The 18774-nt window shown below is 42.8% G+C and overlaps 1 long non-coding RNA gene across 1 annotated transcript in view; it reads left to right on the top strand.

Annotated features, from left to right (window-relative positions):
- LOC137450764 (uncharacterized) overlaps positions 1 to 18448 on the top strand; it is a 42224-nt gene extending 23776 nt beyond the window's left edge. The window contains exons 5-9 of the long non-coding RNA XR_010989628.1: positions 9708 to 10023; positions 10129 to 10192; positions 12679 to 12761; positions 15717 to 15929; positions 17395 to 18448. This is a non-coding gene — a long non-coding RNA (uncharacterized lncRNA). The remainder of the gene's footprint in view (positions 1 to 9707; positions 10024 to 10128; positions 10193 to 12678; positions 12762 to 15716; positions 15930 to 17394) is intronic.
- The last annotated feature ends 326 nt before the right edge of the window (positions 18449 to 18774 follow it).

The raw sequence follows: 18774 nt of genomic DNA, 5'->3' as shown, positions 1-18774 counted from the left end.
GGTCCATTCTTCACTGGTTTGGTGGAGCTGCAGCACAGTGTCTGGGGCTTTACCCAGTGCAGACTCACCTGCTAAAGTGTAACTGTGCTGTAATGATTAACTTTTTACAAACAAGCACAAGATGAAGCATTTAACCAAACAGGAACAAGCTTATTATTAGATGACAGCTTGCTCTGCAATAGCTCTTATAAAGTCATCATTATTTTATTAAAGCTCACCATGAAAAATCTTTCTCCTAATCTAAGCTCTGCCATACAGCTTCCAGTTTTGACTGACACCAAAACAGAGTAACTAACCTATAAATTATAATGTGTGATTTAAGTGATGGGTAAATACATTATTTGGAAGTCATCACAAGAAACATCACTCTGCAACATATGCTGTTTTAAGGAAGGAAAGTACACTTTACCAAGATAATAATAAGGCAGAATGAAGCTCTTTTGGTGAATACTCTCATCACATGCTTGTCTTAATTGTAATAATCAAACAAACCTGAGGGGGGAAAAAAAGACAATATCAACAGAACTTCACCAGAAACCCAGCCCCAGGTCAAAAATTAGGATCTGTGCATTCAGCTCAGAAATGCACCTCAGCTTTTTAAGTTGTTAAGCACATTTCTGTCACTGGAATCGCCTCCAAAATTCAGGTTTGTAAAGATGCTCCTACTCACCTGCTGAAAATGCATCTCTCTGGCTGGCTGGCACTCTCTTTCTCTTGTTTTAATCAAGTCAAGAAATGAAACTTTCTGGGGTTTGAGCATTGACTAAGAGATGCTCTCTGCCTGCTGTGTGCTGACACAGTGAGCAGGGCTGAATTTCTCCAGCTGATGATCTACCCCCAAGCTTTAGTTTCCCATTTCAGTATTACAGACAGCATGGGAACTAGGTCATTGAAGACAGAAAATAATGCACAATGGCTTGTTATAATCCATCCATTTGTCTGGGAAACTAGTGCTCTCCAGGGAGGGAAAGGACTTCTTGCTCTGTTTTAAACACCCTATTTCCAGTTTGGTCCTTGATGAGTACCTTTAATGGACTTTAATTTGGCTGTACAGGTCTTGGAGTGTAAGATGTGGCTCTTGCCTCTAAAGGTTGGCAGTATAAAATGAGTTAATATCATGTTCTGGGCTAGATCTGAGGGCACCTTATAAAAGACTAATGTATTTCTTGAATTCAGCATTTCTTCATGCTCAGATTGTGCTTTCTGTGAAGATTTTTCCTACATAAAGGTATTCTTCTCTTTTTCTCTTTCTCTGTGGTATGAATGGAAGAAAACTATATTTGCAAATTGAGGTGGTGGTGGTTACCCTTCCTCCCTTGGATCTTCGTGGCATGTATCTGGCCAACATCTAAAATTCAGTATCCAAGGCTGTGGACAGTAAAGGGCATGTCTCACAGAGATAAAATGAGACCAATGCAAATAAATAGCCTCCCAGCACGATGGGAACACTTTTCAATGTTGGAAACCATCAAAGGAGCTAAGCTATGCACGTATGCCATTGCTCCACGTACAGTCAAAATACGAGGCACCATTTACTCTGGAGTGACACAGTTTAACACTGCAGGGAATTTGGGATCTTCATAAACTATAACCCCACCTCCTCCTAAATATTTTTAGTAGTGCCAAATCCAAGCTAGTTCACGGTGTGACAAGGCTCAAGGTAAGTTGATGAGGAATCATTATTTTTCTTTAGTGTAGTTTTCCCCCTGTGTATAATTCTTGATGGCCAGCTGTAAACTTTTTGCTGACTGACTTGGTAAATGATGTTCTGTATAAATATATTGATATATACCTGACGTGGCTTAAGCTAAGGAAGAACCTGAGATGTGCCAAGGAGGAAGGTGGCTCCTTTTTCACCTTTGCACTGAGCATATTTCTTCTTTCAGTGTCTTTTTCATTAGCATTTAATCTTTCTGGAAGCACTGTGAAAAGCCAGGTAATATCTTTAGATCTGGCCCGTGCCCATAAAAGTGTTTTAAGAGGAGGCTGAGGGGAGACCTCATTGCTCTCTACAACTACTTGAAAGGAGATTGTGGAGAGGTCAGTGCTGTTCTCTTATCACAAGTAATTAGCGATAGAGCAAGAGGGAAAGACCTCAAGCTGCCACTAGGTAGGTTTAATCTGGACATTAAGGAGAATTTTTTTCATGGCAAGAGTGGACAGGCACTGGAACGTGCTCCCCAGGGAGTTGGAATCACCAGCCCTGGAGGTGTTTAAAGGTGATTTGGATGTGGTACTTGGGGATATGGTTTAGAGGTGAACCTTGTAGATTAGGGTTCTTGTTTGGACTTGGTGATCCTGAGGATCTTTTGCAACCTGTGTTTCTGTGATTAATTTCATGGATGCAACCCACATCTCCAAATATCAGCCTTACTAAATTAGAATGGGAGCAGCTCCTCCCCTCTGCTGTGGTGCAAGCCTGCCTGACTTAAAACAAATCTACAAGAGATAGGAGGAAATTAGCAAGGGTGAGCAGTGAATCAGGGGGAACAAACCATGTTCTTCCTGCTTTGTGTTCTCTTTATAAATGCTGTTTATTACACTGAACCAACTGACCATGCACTGAGTAGACTTTCTCTCTAAATTAAATGGGAAAGTAATTTTGGGTGTGCATTTCCTCATATCATTAGCCATCACGTTGTTATCGATTACCTGTTTTCCAGCAAAGGAACAAAAGTTTGGAGTTAGTTTTGCATTTTCTATGGGGATTTTTTGTATTTTAGAAGAGCTGTAGGTACAGGGAAGGATGAGGGAAGAGAAGTGCAGGTGTTGGTAGTGTTCACTGAGTAGATGATTTACAGATAAAGGAGTCCCTTGGGGCTGACTTGCAACCGGATGACCATCACACTTTGCATTTTATTTATCTGGCTACTTAGGGCTTCTCTCTGTTTCTCTTACATGAATTAATTCATGCTATACAGCACTCCTTGCTATAATCAATGTCTCATTACACCAAAACCCCGCAGGAAAGGTGAATTAAATGGAAAGTGTACAAGGGGAATGTTCAACTTTTATATTTCTAGTGACCCAGATATGCAGTGCTTGCTTTATGCTGAGTTCTTGTGGGTTACAGGAAAGGTTTTTACCTTGAACCACAGGGAGTTCAGATGGCTTAGAGTGTAGTGATATTTCCCATCCATACCAAATCCAGTCTATTTGTCATCAATATCCACAGGAAATAATAATCTGTTTATACATCACATCTCTCTGAGCTCTGTGAGGTTCTTGTTATGAATTCCTTCCAGCTGCTTTTCTCATTCCCGCAGAAGAATTGCATGTGAAGGGTTACCGCTCACCCATCAGTTACTCTAACAATTATTGACTGATAACCACTGGTAATTCCAACTCTCTGACAATCTTTGATAAGGATTTTGTGTAGTTATTATGCTCTAAAATGTCGCCTTGCCCATAAAGGTCTTGAACTTCAGGTTGGGTAGCTGACACCACCACCTTTTCTGGATCCTTGAATAGAGAGAGGTTAATAATATGGAACGTGGGGCTTCTACAGCTACAGAAAGGCTGTGGAAAACTCAGAGTTCAACTCCTGCAATCAAGGTTCCTTTTATTCTGCCCAATGATTTTTGAAGAAAGTTAAGAAAAGCCATGAATTAAAGCAATTAGAACAAGCTTAACAAAAAGCCTTATGGCTAAGCTCCTTTCCTTGGCATTCTTTGCACTGCTGGTTTTGCAGTACACCAGCTTTCAGTCCTGGTTTGTCCCCCCCCTCAAATCCCTGTTTGCCTCTGTTAGTTTCCTTGCATCTATTGTGGATTTATGTTTCTTTCAAGATCAATATGTCCCTGCATTCAGGCAAACTTGCACCATAGCAGAGCAGAGGAGCTGCCCCTGTTCCAGTTTAGCATGTGATCAGCTGCAAGACAGAGAGATTTCCCATGCTGGAAAGGGTCAAGACATCTAAACCAACAATAATTATTTTGCTTTAAAAATAATATGGTGGTAAAGGGAGAATAAGAAAGAGAGGAATGATTCCCTGTGCCTGGGAGGTATAATCCCCTGCACCAGTACAGGTTAGGGTCGACATGCTGGAAAGCATCTTCACAGAGGAGAACTTATGGATTGTGGTGGAAAAGAAGTCCACCAGGAGCCATTAATGTGCCTTTGTGGCCAAGAAGGCCAGTGGTCTCCTGAGGTACATTTGGTAGAGTGCAGTCAGCAGGTTCTTCTCCCCATCTACTCTGACCTAGTGAAGCCACATCTGAAATCCAGTTCTGGGCTCCCAAGTTTAAGAGAAACAAGGAGCTACTGAAATTGTGTAAATGTGGTGCTGAGGGTCATGGTTTAGTGGTGACTTGGCAGTGCTGGGTTAATTGCTGGACTTGATGATCTGAAAGGTGTCTGCCAAAAACGATTCTGTGATTCTATGATGCTGGTCAAGAGCTGATCTGTAAATTCTCAACTCACTGGAAACTCTGGCTGTTGTTTGACACAGGGGACATAATCTGGTCTAGTGGAGGGATCAGCCTCTAACTGATGTGTAGTCCCAAATTGTATTCTGCAACATACTGTTGGGCATTGCGTTTAGAAGAGGCCACTGGAAGGAGCAAGAAAGATGGAGAAAGTTCCAGGCAAGAGAAGCATGGCTGAAGTTGAGGAATAAATGGTTTTCTGGTGATGGGATGAAGAACATCAACTTGTGGAGGAGAACTGATGCTTAAAATGAAGGATTGCCACATCCTGAGTCAGCAAGCACTTGATGATTTCAAAAGTAACTATGAAGTTGAACCTGGGAGGACCTGGAGGCAGAACAGCAAAGTCACCAGAGAAAGGCAGCAGAGGAATTTGACAACAAATTCTGGAGAGAAAACACGGTGCCGTGAAGCAGGAGGACACTCAGGCACCTGTTGTGACAGCTGTGGCTAAGCATACAATGACCAGATCAGGGTGAATAATGAGAGAATCTGCTCATTTAAGAGTGTATATACAAACCCAGCAGGGACATGAAACTGTTTTGCTTTGTTTTACTGATAATGTGTTATTGGAGTCATGTCTCTGACTGTGTCCTAGAGTGGGTTCAAAACAATTACTTATATAACACAGGATACATTTAAGTCAGGGAGGACTGGGAAGGGAGAAATGTGTGTATCTCAAGTTCTAGTTAAGAAGCAAAATGAAATTATGTTTTTCTGAATAGATTCATTGATTTCCATTTTTCTGACACAGGGATATCCATCTCCAGGGCTGAATGTCCCTTGCAAAATTTGAGCTGCGTAGTAATTGGTGAATCAGATTAAGCCTCATATAGATACATCTCTTGCCAGCTGCTGGTTCCTACCCTGACCTGACCTGCCTTACTCAACACAGCAAACTCCTTAGAAATAAGCTCAGCTGTTGCCACCTCTTGAAGCTGGGGCTGACCTCTGGATGGCTCCAGCCTGGTCCATGATGTTTTGGGCTTGACTCTGTCCAGGGCAGACAAGCAGTCCCTGGCACAACCCCTCGTGTGCCACCTTCTTGTAATGCTCTGCTTTAGAAGCAGGCAGGTATCATCTGGATCAACTTTGGGGTTAAAGAGCCTGATTTTGAAGTGGCAAATTCATGGCTCTGGCAAAATTTTTTTCTATATGTGAAAGAAAATTACGTTTAACTGCTTTAGTAGAAGGGCAGGACTAGAGCATCTCCTGAGGTCCCTTGTAACCCTCACCCTTCTGTGAGCTGCTTCCCACTTAGAGAGCAGAGTGATATGCAGGACAACATCAGGGAAAACAAAAGGAAAGCTAAAACCCAAGACAGAAGTTCTCTGGGCACCAAGAAATAATATGGTCCAAGGCATCTGCCCTCACTGCAAAGCTGATCCCTGAATCGTGGTGTTCTGTGCAAGAATAACTGCTGCCACTTTCCTTTCAAACCAAAACCATGCTGAGGAACTTTGAATACAAAGGCAAGATTTGCAGGGTGTAAATACCTGGTGGGTGCAGCCAACCGGCACAAACTGTGCTTAGAGGGAGCTGGAGCTCACTCCCGCCTGGAGTGCGCTGTGCTTACAGATCATCACGTACAAGGAATAAATTACAGCAGAGTTTGTCAACTAATTTGGTGGAGGTATGAATTCTTTATCTATTAATCAATGTAAGGAAGCATGAAGCACCTATAAACCATTCATCTCACTTTAGCTTCTTGTTTAAATTTAATTAGAGTTGTTCTGGTTTGATTGGGAAAAATGGAGGTAGTTTGGAATATAGAGGCGTCAGGTGGAGTATTTTAGATAGCACACACTGCTGGGAGATCCTCAGGGCAAAGGGTCAAGTGGGTTGAACTCCTCTCCAAAATGAACAGCCATAAGAATCGCTTGCAGGGTAAGAACCCTCGCTCACAAGCAAATAAAGAAGATGCTCACAGTGCCAGCACTTCACCAAACTGAATGAAGGTTCTAACAGTGTGAATTAGTTCGTGTGTCTCTTATGCCTGCAGCAGTTCTCTCCTCTTTCATCACTTTCTCCATTCCTTTATTGTTACACATATGCACAAGGAGGATATTTAATAGGGAATCTTCATTTCTCTCCCTTTTATCCTTATCCTAACTTTTTCTGCTGCTATCAGTGTTCAAAATTCCATTACCCACAGTGGGAAGAGAGTCAGATCAATGCCTGGGTGGCTTTTTTTTTTTTTCCCCTTTTTTTAAATCCCTCACAATTTTTTTTTTTACCTTTTCTTCCTGTAATTTCCATGGGGATTACAGATAAGGCTGCAACACCTATGTGTAGTTATGGTGTGCTTTATACCGCACGTGTAGTACGTGGTACAGATAGTAGCAAGCATAGAAAGCCCCGATGGGTCACTTTCATTTCAGTTTAGTTTGACTTTAAATTGGTGACATGTGCTTCTTGGTTTGTTGGTTGGTTGTTTTTTTTCCCTAAAATAATTCTTTCAAATGCTTTGTAAAATGGAAATTCATTGCTGAGCCTCAGAGTCCTGCACACACAAACTTGAAAACTGCAGCTTGGACTGAAAGCCATGCAGTAAATGCGATATACATCGATGCATGCCTGTGACAGATAAATAGTGTTCTCTAGGTGATGCCTAGAAATCGTAATTAATTTCAGATCTGCCCTATTTTTGCCCACTTATGCAGATTTCAAATCTGTGCCTCTGCTGGTTTTGACACTGCACAGTGATGCATCCGAGCTTTCAGATGTCTGCCTCTTAGACTTGTGAAACGATAAAGCAAACAAACCCAACCGTTTCAGCCTTGTCAATCTAGTTCTCAGTGGACAGATGCCCCAGTGCTAGAAAAGCATCATCCCATGCAATACCTCTTGGCAGTGTCAAAAAAAAAAAGAAAGGAAAGAAAAAAAAAAATAGAAAAATAGAAAAAAGAGAAGCCAGAGACCTTCTAGATGTGAAAGCAAGCCTGGCTTCTCATCTCAAAAGCAAGCATGTTTAGGGCCAGGTTAGAGGCTCCTCGGGAAATGTGCATCATGACCTCAGCACGGGCTGTGCTCTTTTCTGCATGAGTAAGTGATTTCTGGTCTCTCAGATAATCAATCTGATCTGCTTCTGGAGCAAGCTGCCTCTGCAGAGTGATGGATTAATGGGTGAAGGTCCAGCTTTGTGCCTTGCGGTTTGCAGAATGAGCTGGCCTCGTCGTTAAGGTTTTGTGGTTTGTATCATTAATTAATTAAATGGTGTCATTAATTATGGATTTAAATATTTTATTAGATACTTATCCAGTGGGTATTGACTAAACCTTCTAAGAAAATGGGAGGTTTGGATTCTATGTTGGTACACCAGCAGGGACAGCCCTGTCCCACTGCTGTGTGGCCATGGCTCTGTACCCTTAAAAGCTACCACTGGAGGTCCCAGCACAGCTCTCCTCTTGAGCAAGGCATGGGAGGGGCAGGAGGCATAGGGCTGCTCTTCCTGAATACTGGGTTCACTTTTGGGCCCCTCACTACCCTGCTGAAGTGGGTTCAGAGAAAGGTTACAAAGCCCCCAGAGAAGGGTCCAGAGAACAAGTCTTGTGAGGAGTGGGATGGGGGTAGATGAAGGTACTGGAGTTTAGTTTGGAGAAAAACAGGTTGAGGGGAGACCTCACTCTGTACAACTATGTGAAAGGATGTTGCAGTGAGATGGGTATGGGTTTGTTCTGTTAAGTAGCAAACAATGGGATTAAAGGAAATGGCCTCAGGTTGTACCAGAAGAGGTTTAGCTTGGACATGATGAACAATTTCTTCTCTGAAAGGGTTGTCAAGCCCTGAAACAGGCTGCCCAGGGAAGTGGTCCAATCGTCATCCCTGGAGGTATTTAAAAAGATGTGTGGACATGGTGCTTAGGGAAATGGTTCAGCAGTGGACGTGGGAATGTCAGGTTAATGGTTGAACACACTGATCTTAAAGGTCTTTTCCAGCCTAAACAACTCTGTGGTTCTATGATTCCTGGCAAGTAGTCAGTCCATGTTCAGCTGGGCATCTGGAGACATTCTTGGTGAGGCACAGCTCCAGCCCAGTCCAGCCTCCTGAGGCTGTAACTGCTACTGTGCACGAACCCAGCCTGAAGGTTTCACAGGCTGGGTTTAAAACCAGGTAGAATGCTCTGGATTTGTCACACAGAAAACTGGCTGTGGCTGAGAAAGATGCTGAATTGGTTTGGTCCAGATGAGGTTTTCTTTTTGGCTAATGATTTGTTTTTAATGTCACACATGGTATCATGAGAAGTTGCAACATTCAGGCATTTTTAATGAATTCCTATTGCCTGCATATTAGTGAGAATATTTCCACTGCAGCAAACACCATAAACAGTTTCCACACCGGGGTATGTTATACTGCTACCAGAATTGGTTCCTCTGATGGTTCATTTCTTTTATGCTGAGAATTCAGGGCCAATTCAGCTTGGTTTTATGCATCATTAGAGATTTACAATTACTTTGCTATAGTTTCTTTCGGGAAGCCTATCTCTCATGGCTAATGCTATGGGAGCCCTGTTGTGTAGGGGTTGGTATCAGCCACCTTATAGCAATAAAGCATTTGAGGAGGATTTAGAATTATGAGTGGCTAAATTCTCCATGCAGTGACTGTAATGCTGTTATCCCTTGCTGAGCTTGGGTTGAAACTGGTATTTTTTTTTTTTCCTCCTCAAATTAGGAGAAAAAATAAAAGCTGTTTCTTCAAGAGGTTTTGAATCATTTCCATGTCACTTTTGTTGTTGTTGTTGTTGTTGAACTGCTGCAGACAGAAATGAGGAATTGTGAGAAATTCCATTTGGATTTTATGATGCCACAAATACGTTTAGATTGAGGAGGCCTTCTTCTTCTTACTTACTAATACATGTTTTTATCTCACTTTTAAAAGGTATAATCATTATTTGGCACTTTATTTTGGTTTTTGGGTTTTGCATGCGCTGCTACAGTCAATAAATAATAATAAGTCAATAAATGGAGTCAATAATTTCGCAGGCTCTGCTTTTGCACGCGGAGCAGTGGATCTGTGCGCCTTACAATCCACATCATTCACGTTTTGGACAAACACCACTGTTGTGCTGAAACAAACATGATAGGCAGTGAATAATGGTGGCCTGATCTAAAGGCCATTAAAATCAATGAAAAGATTTCAAATTAACTTTTACAGCCTTTAGATCAGGTCCTAAATGGGCAAATTACAGTTATGGTGTTTCCCATTTACATACCTGTGTGCTGCATTTAATGTATTTTATGGAGCTGAAATTACTTGGTGCTCTTTTTCATGCTTTTTTAGGATAAGAATTTGCCAAGGGCATCAACAGCAGTTTTCCCAGGCTTCAGCACAAGGATTATATACTCAAGCCACAAATGACTCAAATCTCTGAAAAAAAAGAGGACATGGTTATCAGCCAGGCTTTGACGACAGCAAGGACGGGAGCACTATCTGCCTTCCTCCATCAGAGATGCTCATTCCCTCTCATTAACATACTCAGGACATCAGCACCAGCCATCGCTCCCGGGGGAATAGCTTCAAACTTTTAAGGGAATATGCACAAAACCTCCCCCCTGCATTATTTCTAACAGATCAAATCGCATTTGTCTTGTGTGAGGTTAGCAGAGAGGCTGGGGCACGGTGGTGTGAGGGGAGGGATTGGAAGGTTGCGGGGAGTTTTCAAATCCATTGTTAGAACTCAGGCACCTTTCTTCTTTTACAGGGTTCTTCAATCCCGTTGAGGATGCACAGAGCTGATCTCTAAGTCTGTGATATCTGCTGCCACTGTAAGTGTGAAAGAGAGATGCCTCTACCTGCCTTTTCTTCTTGCCCTCTAATGAAAAACGATTTTGGAGCAACACTGGAAATAAGCCATCAAAATATCTGATTAAACCTCTTAGGAAACTGTCACTAATCACCTTCCCTGCTCTTGATGGAATATATTTATGCATTATAAATACACTTACTATGTGTGTGTGCTCAATAAATCACATTCAGCCCTTGTATGTGATGTATAAGCACATTCTATAGAATACACACAAATACAGATGCCAAACTCCCACAGAGTTCATCACTGGAAAATGTTTGAAGGGTCTGATCCTTAATATTTAATGAGCAAGATGCTATTTCCTTCCTCAGCTTTTATCTCTGGTTTGGCATAGTCATTAAATTTGTTGTTTCCTTGCAAGATTATATAATTTATGACCTAATTTTAGACTTTTTGTGTAACCATGCTAAAATACTCGTGGCGCATCCGGCTTTCTTCATACAGAGCGTTGCGGCGTTAGCCACCAGCTAGAAGCTCAGCTATGAGCTTCCCATCAGCAAGGAGTTACATGCATTAAGGGAAAAACAGCCCAACAATATGCAGAGAGCATTACAGGATTAGATTGTGGTTTATTTTCTTTTTTTTCTCTGTAAAAATATGATTTAGCAGCGTTTCCAAAGCCCACCCTGTGCGACGGTTGGCAGGGATCCCCAGGTAGGTAATGCTGTAATTGCCCAGCAGCTCTTATTGCTTAAAATATTTTCCTGCAGCAGCTTCCGACTTTCTAGATGGCTCTGGGATGAATTCAGACAGCCTTCATCACAGGGAGGGATGTTCAGAGCTGGGGAAAGCAGGTGAAGGATGACACTTAGTGCTTCAAAGTGGCTGCCAGCCCCTTGCACTGAGAAGAAAGCATTTCTCTGCAGCACCAGCCTGGCTGGGGGGATTTTTTTGCTGCACAAGGTGTTGCCAGATAACTCCTAAACGAATTACACTAAGGCTACAGGCATATTATTTTGTGCCTTCTGCATGTCCAAGCTAATTCAGTGGTGTCATAAATAGTGCCATGAGTTTGGGGTGTTCTGTCAATTTAAAGCATATTGTTTGGACCAGTCTTTCATCATATCTAATATATTGCCTATTGCATTAATGCCTTTTGAGAGCACTTCATTCTAGTGTTGAAGAGGGAAGCAGCTCATGGTTGAGGACAAGGTAAGATTCTTGCTGTGTGGATGCAGCACAGTTAGGAGGTTTTTTCCCTCTTCTGTTGCCTCTTTGCCCCTGATGTATCTAACACAGATGCCAGAGGTAGGGTGCTGTATCCCTAGTCCAGAACCCTGCACAACAAGGACCATGTGCCCACAGCTCACTGCATCCCTCCAGCATGACAACTTAATGCAGGGTATGGGCTGAGGCAAGTGCCTACAGAAGGGGAAATAGTCCTCCTGCGAAGGTGACATTGTTTTTTGGAATAAAAAAGGTTGGAAAGTGTATCTGCTTGGCTTTAATGGAGCAGTTCCAGGAAAGCTGCAGACACCAAAGTGTTTTCAGTATCACATAATTCAAGAGTAAAATCATAATTCCTGTTACCATTTCAGCTGTTTCTGGCCTTGGGAAACCTATGCTAATATTTATTATTGTATGCCTGACCTATGATTTCTTCATCATTTACATTAACAGCTCTGATATTCATAGTAACATCCTTTAAATCATATAAGCAGATGTCAACAGTGCATGATGAAGTCATATCCTGCTGCTTTTTTATTTACTTAGTCCTTTTTTTTTCTTTTCTTCCTCCCCCCCTCACCCCCCCCAGTAAAATAACATTGTGAGATTGCATAATCTCACCTCCACCAGGCCTCCAGGGGCATATATAACCAGGGAATGTATTTTCTATAATCTCACAAAATGAGTCAATTCTATCAGAGGTACAAACAGTTATACAGAGTCAGTATTTCACTCCCATCACTGCCTGACATCATCTTCCACACAGTACATGAAAATATTTACATAGCTCTTTGACATGAATTGCCACAAAGCTTTTGGAGGAACAACAACACAAATGAGGAAAGTGAGGAATTAAACCAGCATAATGTCGTTTAAAGAATGTAGCTCCTTTTCTGGGTGCAGCATTTTGAGCTGGAGCTTTGTCAGATGCCCTCTCACAGTCTCCTAACTGGCCATAGACACCTCTAATCTCTGCTCTCCAGTGAAGTGCCTATCTACTGCACACAATCAGAGAGCTGTCCAGAATATCCACAAGCTGGAAGCTGATCCTCTTTCTTCATCATCCTCCAAATGTTTTCTTTGCCCAAGTGAGTTTCTTTGGGTGAATTAAGATACTGCATTTATTTTCCAGGCGCTTTCCTGAGACATTTCTGTTTACCATGCAAAGTGCCACAGAACAGGCAATACTTGACAACATCTTATTGTTCCATATGAGCATTACCAGCTGTAATTCTTATGAGCCCTAAAATCACTTTCTATTCCTTCTGCTTTTCCCAGCACAGAGGCAGCAGTGACAGGCTCTTTGGAGTTGGACTGATGGATTTCCATCCGGAGAGCACAACTACTTCTGTACCACACAGGTGAGGTGCCAAGGGCAGCCTGGAGCTTCTCAACATCTTCAAGTAGAGTTGATATAATTGAATTTATCCACAACTGACAGTAAAGTATTTTTCAGATTGTTCTGGTGATGTATCAAAAATGTTAGCTCTTTCTTTGTCTCCCATACCCATTACTCATCTTCTTGCCTCAATTCAGCTCCTACTTTTGTTCACCTCCAGAGAGCAGAGCCAAGTCCTTTTCAGCATCTCGTTGGGAAATGTGCCATGTTAGTGGAGCTCGGGACAGTGGGACCCATCAGTGATGGCCAGACAGAACGGCCTTTGATTGTCTTTGCCTCTCATCCATCACTGCTTTACTGCATCTCCTTGGCAACTGTGCCACGTTAGTGGAGCTCAGGACAGTGGGACCCATCACTGATGGCCAGACAGAACTGCCTGTGATTGCCTCTCATCCATCACTGTTTTACTGAAGTTAAATTCTCCTGAACTTACGTTGCCTTAAAGGGTTTACCTGGCTCAGCAGGTGTCAGGTTTCAGAGAATTTGGGGATCGTTTTGAACAAGTTTTTCAGGTTTCTGGCCCTTATACAGCCTGTCAGGCAGGTGAAATCTTTTCTACTCTCCGGGCATGTAGCCCTGAAAACGCCTTCTCATTTCTAGAGGTAAAAAGGTCAGGATAGTCCTAGATCATGTTTCTGAAGATTGCTGGTGTATAATAATTATTAACAGCTTCTGTAACAGTGCAGGTTACAGACATGAGACCAAACACCTGCAGTGAACCTCCTCAGGCGAAGTTCTCCTCAGCTTCAATCACGTTTTTTCCGGAGACGAGACCGCTGGCTGCGCTCAGGGCGATCTGCCTGTTCCTGGCTTAAGAGGCACTTCTAATCTACTGCTAAGAGACTTATTAGCAATGTAAAAATGAATTTGAGGCAAGAAAAGTATTTCTTCCTAGCAGCAATATGTATGTTGTGAAATCAGTTTTGCTGACAGAAGTAATTGGGCTAACTCCTTGTGACTATGGATGTTATTTGTTGCCCCTTATCTTACTAAAGCAAAGAGTGCCAAATACTTTGAACTTTGTAAGTAATTGTTTCCAAAGTGGTGTGGGTTTTTTTTTTCCTCCTCCCTATGTAAATTCTTTAGAGGAAAGCTGGCTTCTAATCCTTTCTCTTCCAAAGCTTTTACAGCTCAGCTTGTTCCTACTCTAGATATCTTTCATTTTCCCTCTTAGCATTTTAATATTTCTTAGATATTATAAAAGCCTCTTTTAAGGGTAAATCTAGAGCTTTTGCTCAGATTGGAAGAGTCATTTCTAAAGCTTTAATAAACCAGAGAGAGAAAATACAAAAACCCCATAAACCTAAAAGAAACAAACAAAAAACTCCCAAACAATAACAGAACTTTATTTTGACCTGCAACAGATGCTGGGTCTGGAGCTTGGAGACACGTGCTGAGTCTTCAAGTAAGAAATTGAAGGTAGGAGGCTCCCATAATGGAATCCCACCAAGGTGGGGGTTTGAAAGAACCTCTACAGATGATCTAGTCCAACCTTTCCTTCTAAAACAGGGTCATCCCCAGGATGTTGTCCAAGATCACAATGTCCAGGCAGGTTTGGAATCTCTCCAGAGAAAGCCTCCACAACATTTCTGGGCAGCCTGTTCCAGGGCTTCAGCAGCCTCACAAGAAAGAGGTTCTTTCATGTTCAGATGGTTCTGGATTGTGCCCACTGGCCCTTGTCCTGTCCTTGGGCAGCACTGACAAGAGTCTGGTCCTAGCCTCTTGACCCTCATCCTTTAGAAATTATAAGCATTGATACAATCATGACCAGGATGAGAACCATTGGTAAGATCAAGACCAAAACTGATCTTCCTTCCTTCATCTCCTTCCAAGTCAGCTGTTTCTGGGTTTAGATGCCACCAGCAGCTCCCTGGGTGCTTGGTTAGTGCTTTGCTTCTGGACCCAGCTGAAGGGGGAAAGAATTTTAAATTCTCAGTAGTTATTCTTCCTAAAAAAAATGAAGAAGAAAGAAAAACAGTCTCTGATTTTTGAGAAGGCACCTTCCAGCAGAGCCCAAATGGGAATGTCTGCGTTCACTACCATCCATCAACGCCACGACACACAGGGAGCAGCTCCTCCAGCTCCTCTCATCGCGGTGGACAGAAGGAGCTGTCAGGGAGCCGCATGCGGCCGCCGTGCCGAGCAGGGTGGGAGCCGTGCTGGCAGAGATCCCTTCGGCACAGGGGATTTCTGCTCTGACAATTTTTGGCTCCTTTAGGTTACTTTGGAGCTGCACGGAATGTGTAATGTTCTGCGCTCGCAGAGGGGCTGACAGGGAACTTAAATACAGATTGCAAAGATAGATCATCTCCCTGCATCACTTTGTTTTCCTCTGCTCTAAAATCATTTTACTTGTTCCTGCAGCTACCATAAAGCCAGAAGAGCTCTCTATATTTGCTTCCCGGATGCCTTTTTCTCCTCTGTTTACAACTATAAAAACAGCTTTTCATGCTCCAAATCAGAGAGCAATGAAATTGCTGCTGAAGAAATAATACAGGAGGCTAATCAAATGGCAGCACAGGAAGCAGCCTTCAGCCAGTGCATTTTTTTGCCTGCCTTTTTTTTTTTTTTCTTTTGGTGAGAGCTATTTTTAGAATATATTTTTATTTTGTCACTCCATATGGGAAGTCAGACCCATATGGTTTGGGAGAATGGAAGGGTTGTGCTTTTATAGAGATCTCACAAACCCTCCCTGCTCAGCCCTGTCCTTAAACGTGTGCTTCAATCTGATTGTCTGCGACGGGACTGCAGCACATAAACTCCTCCTGCCTGGGGACTCGGGCCCTGTCTGAGGTTGTAGCAGTATTATTCCTGCCTGAGATGTAAAACTATTCAACCAGTCTCCAGTTAACTTGGCTCTTCTTAATTATGACTTTTCTCATTCATGCACCTTCCTTTCTTCCCCCCATGTCCTCAGTTTTTCCCCGCTGCTCAGATGCCCTCAAGAATACGTTCTGTCCAGTACCAGCCAGGATGCGAAGCTGAACAGCCACAGCCATCACTTCTGCTCATCACAGGAGATGTTACTACCCTGCAAATATCAAGATTAATGCTCTGTTGGGGAATATTCTTCCCACACCACCACGTTGCCTCCTGAGTATGCTGAGAGAGCAAGAATTGGCTGGGAAAGGTATTGCACTTCTGACAGACAAAGCTTACAGAGGAAGTCTTCTTCTATGAGGACAGGCTGAGAGAGCTGGGGGTGTTCAACCTGGGGAAGAGAAGGCTCCAGGGAGACCTTTTAGTGGCTTTTCAGTGCTTGAAGTCTATGAGAAAGATGGGGACAGATGTTTTAGTGGGGCCTGTTGTGACAGCACAAGGGGTGATGGTTTGAAACTAAAAGTGAGAGATTTAGACTAGAGAGAAGGAAGAAATTTCTTTATGCTGAGGGTGGTGAAACGCTGGCCCAGGTTGCCCCATCCCTGGAAATGCTGCAGGTCAGGTTGTTTGAAGCTCTGAGCAGCCTGCTCTACTTGAAGATATCCCTGCTGACTGCAGGAGGGTTGGACTAAGTGACCTTGGAAGGTTCCTTTCCATTGGAACCATTCTGTGATTATCTAAATTAAATGTGCTAATCCACCAGAATTGTGGCTTAGGTTATTCCAGCAGATTTAGTCAAAAAGTATGATGCTTGTAAGGAGTTCTGTGGGGTGATAAAACCACCAACAGGAAGTTTCTGTTCTGGTAAATTTCATGGGATCATTTTATGAACATTTTCCCCTTACAATCTTGCAGTTTCTTCCCTATGCAGTTTCTCAGCAGGTGAAATTCAAAAGACCAAATTCAAAACATGTTTTAGTGATTGCAATTTGAAAGGCAAAATTTCCCTCAGCCTATGTTCCTTGTGCTCCCAGCTCTATCGCTGGCTGCAGTAGTGCAGTATCATTTTAACAAGGGATGCCCCTGGAGCAGGTGCCCATGTGATTCCAGCCATGAGGGGACCTGACTGTTTCAGTCTTAGCAAATCCTCAGAGGTGTGGGTGGCCAGATCAGCCTGGCAGCTGCTGAATGCCCAAATCTATAATTAAAAATCCCCTTTGAAGTTCAGAGGGTTCCTGAGGTGCTCTGTGGGCAAATGTTTGCTTCCTGTGCTCCCCCCACCCCAAACTGGCAGGCAGGAGAAACACAACTGGGGAAAGGTTTCATCCTGTGGTTCACCCCAGCTGTGTACCCAGAGAGCTCAGCAGTGCCATGTGGCAGGAGGGAGGCAGAGCCAAATTGCATCTCAGTCAGTACAAAATGCTTGAACAACTATTTCAATGTGTCTGAGGGGATAGCTGACTGTTTACACAGGCTCTGCAAGACACAGCAAAATGCAGCTGGATGGTTTTATACATAGGTTAATGAGCTCACAAACTTGGATGGTGTGGGTTACCCAGGTTCAGGTAGCAAGCACCCTCCAGAAGTGCTCTCTTGACTGGAGAAGTCATTTTATGTGGTACTTTTGATTCAAGACTTGTATTTGGCCTCAGCATGGAAGAAGATCTGAAGAAAAAGCAGAGCATTGGCACTTAATATTTGTATGCTTCCCCCTCCACACCCCCCTTAGGAAATAATTCTCCACACTTCTTTTAATTATTATTGTTGGTTTTTAGAAGGTGCAATGGGAGCAGGACTGAGCAGAGAAGAATTGCCTGTGGCAGAAGGACGGGAAGCATGGAGATTTCTGAGCTGGTTTGGATGCTGTTTCCATCAAGTAGAAGGAATGTTATACTGAAATTGTTCATCAAAACTGAGGCCTCAGCTGGATTATTTTATTGGGAAGCCAAGAAAACAACTACTCATTCTCCCCCCAAAAAACCCAACCAACCAACCCAACAGAAAACCACAGAGATCTTGGGTAAAAGGAGACAGAGTTAAAATAACCAAGCAGTAGAAGGAGCTAAAAGGAAGAGCCTGAGGTTATAGCTGAGAGAAACTGTCTAAAGTTTTAAATGAAACTGTATGAAGTTTTATTGGTATTCAGAATCTACAGCCCTTTTGAAAGCAAAACAGCTATTGGTAGATTATTTGTTTCAAGTAACTTTATAGTCAGATTCCCTCCCCCATCGCTTGTATTCCACTCCAAAAGGATGTAGTCTGTGCAAGTCTGAAATCCCAAAAGACAATAAAGATCACCTGGATGGATGATGCTTGGGAGTATTGGAATTAGAAGCAAGGAGCAGGGTTCTCCCAGAAATCTTGTTCTGGAATATTTGATTCACACAACTTTTGCACCAGGGGCTTGGGCAGTGTGTGTGACACGAGTACACAAGCGCTATGAGATGGAGTCACGGTGTCACTGCAGTTCCTGTGCATCACTTGGCAGCTGAATACCGTGGCCCCGGTAAATCTAACCAAGCATTTGCTGATGACTTCAGTGGAGCCAGAATTCCATCCCAGGCCAGGAACAGCTGATGGAGCAAGCCGCAGGCTGGTCACCTGCGGCAATTTGACGTTGATGATGTAAAAATGAAACAATTCCTTCAGACAACTGATTTGGTTCTCAAATACCACTTTGAATTTCCCACCAAGGTTCCATTCATATTGCCACTATGTAGGTGATATGTTAAAGCCTTATCCTTCAAAAAGTAAAGAATTAACTCCTTTAAGAGATGGGCAGTTTGTGGAAGGCATTGGTGTAATTGTGCATTCTAAATGTGATTTATGTTCATAAATAAATTTGCATAAAATCTCCAGCTCTCGATGTCATGCTTCTATTTTATCCTTCATTCAGATGCTCAAGGAATGTAAACTATTTTATTTTTTACAGCTAAATAAAAGCTATACAAAGCTGCCAGGAAAGAGTAAGGAGATACACATTGTGCCATGCAGCCATGATAAATCCAGCAGCACCATGGTTACAGTCAAAATGGGATGCCATCCACAGCCAAGGAATATCAGCACATATAGATTCCTCTGACTAGATTAAGCAGCCTAATGTTAACTGAGGGAGCTCATGACACTAGGTCAGCAAGGGAAAATATTTGCCTGAA

Source organism: Melanerpes formicivorus, unplaced genomic scaffold (assembly GCF_026170545.1).
Source record: "Melanerpes formicivorus ecotype bairdi unplaced genomic scaffold, bMelFor1.0.p_v2 SCAF_37, whole genome shotgun sequence".
In the NCBI taxonomy this organism is placed as follows: Eukaryota; Metazoa; Chordata; class Aves; order Piciformes; family Picidae; genus Melanerpes; species Melanerpes formicivorus.
Note: the sequence above shows the minus strand (reverse complement) of the source record. Positions and strands in the feature narration are given on the sequence as shown.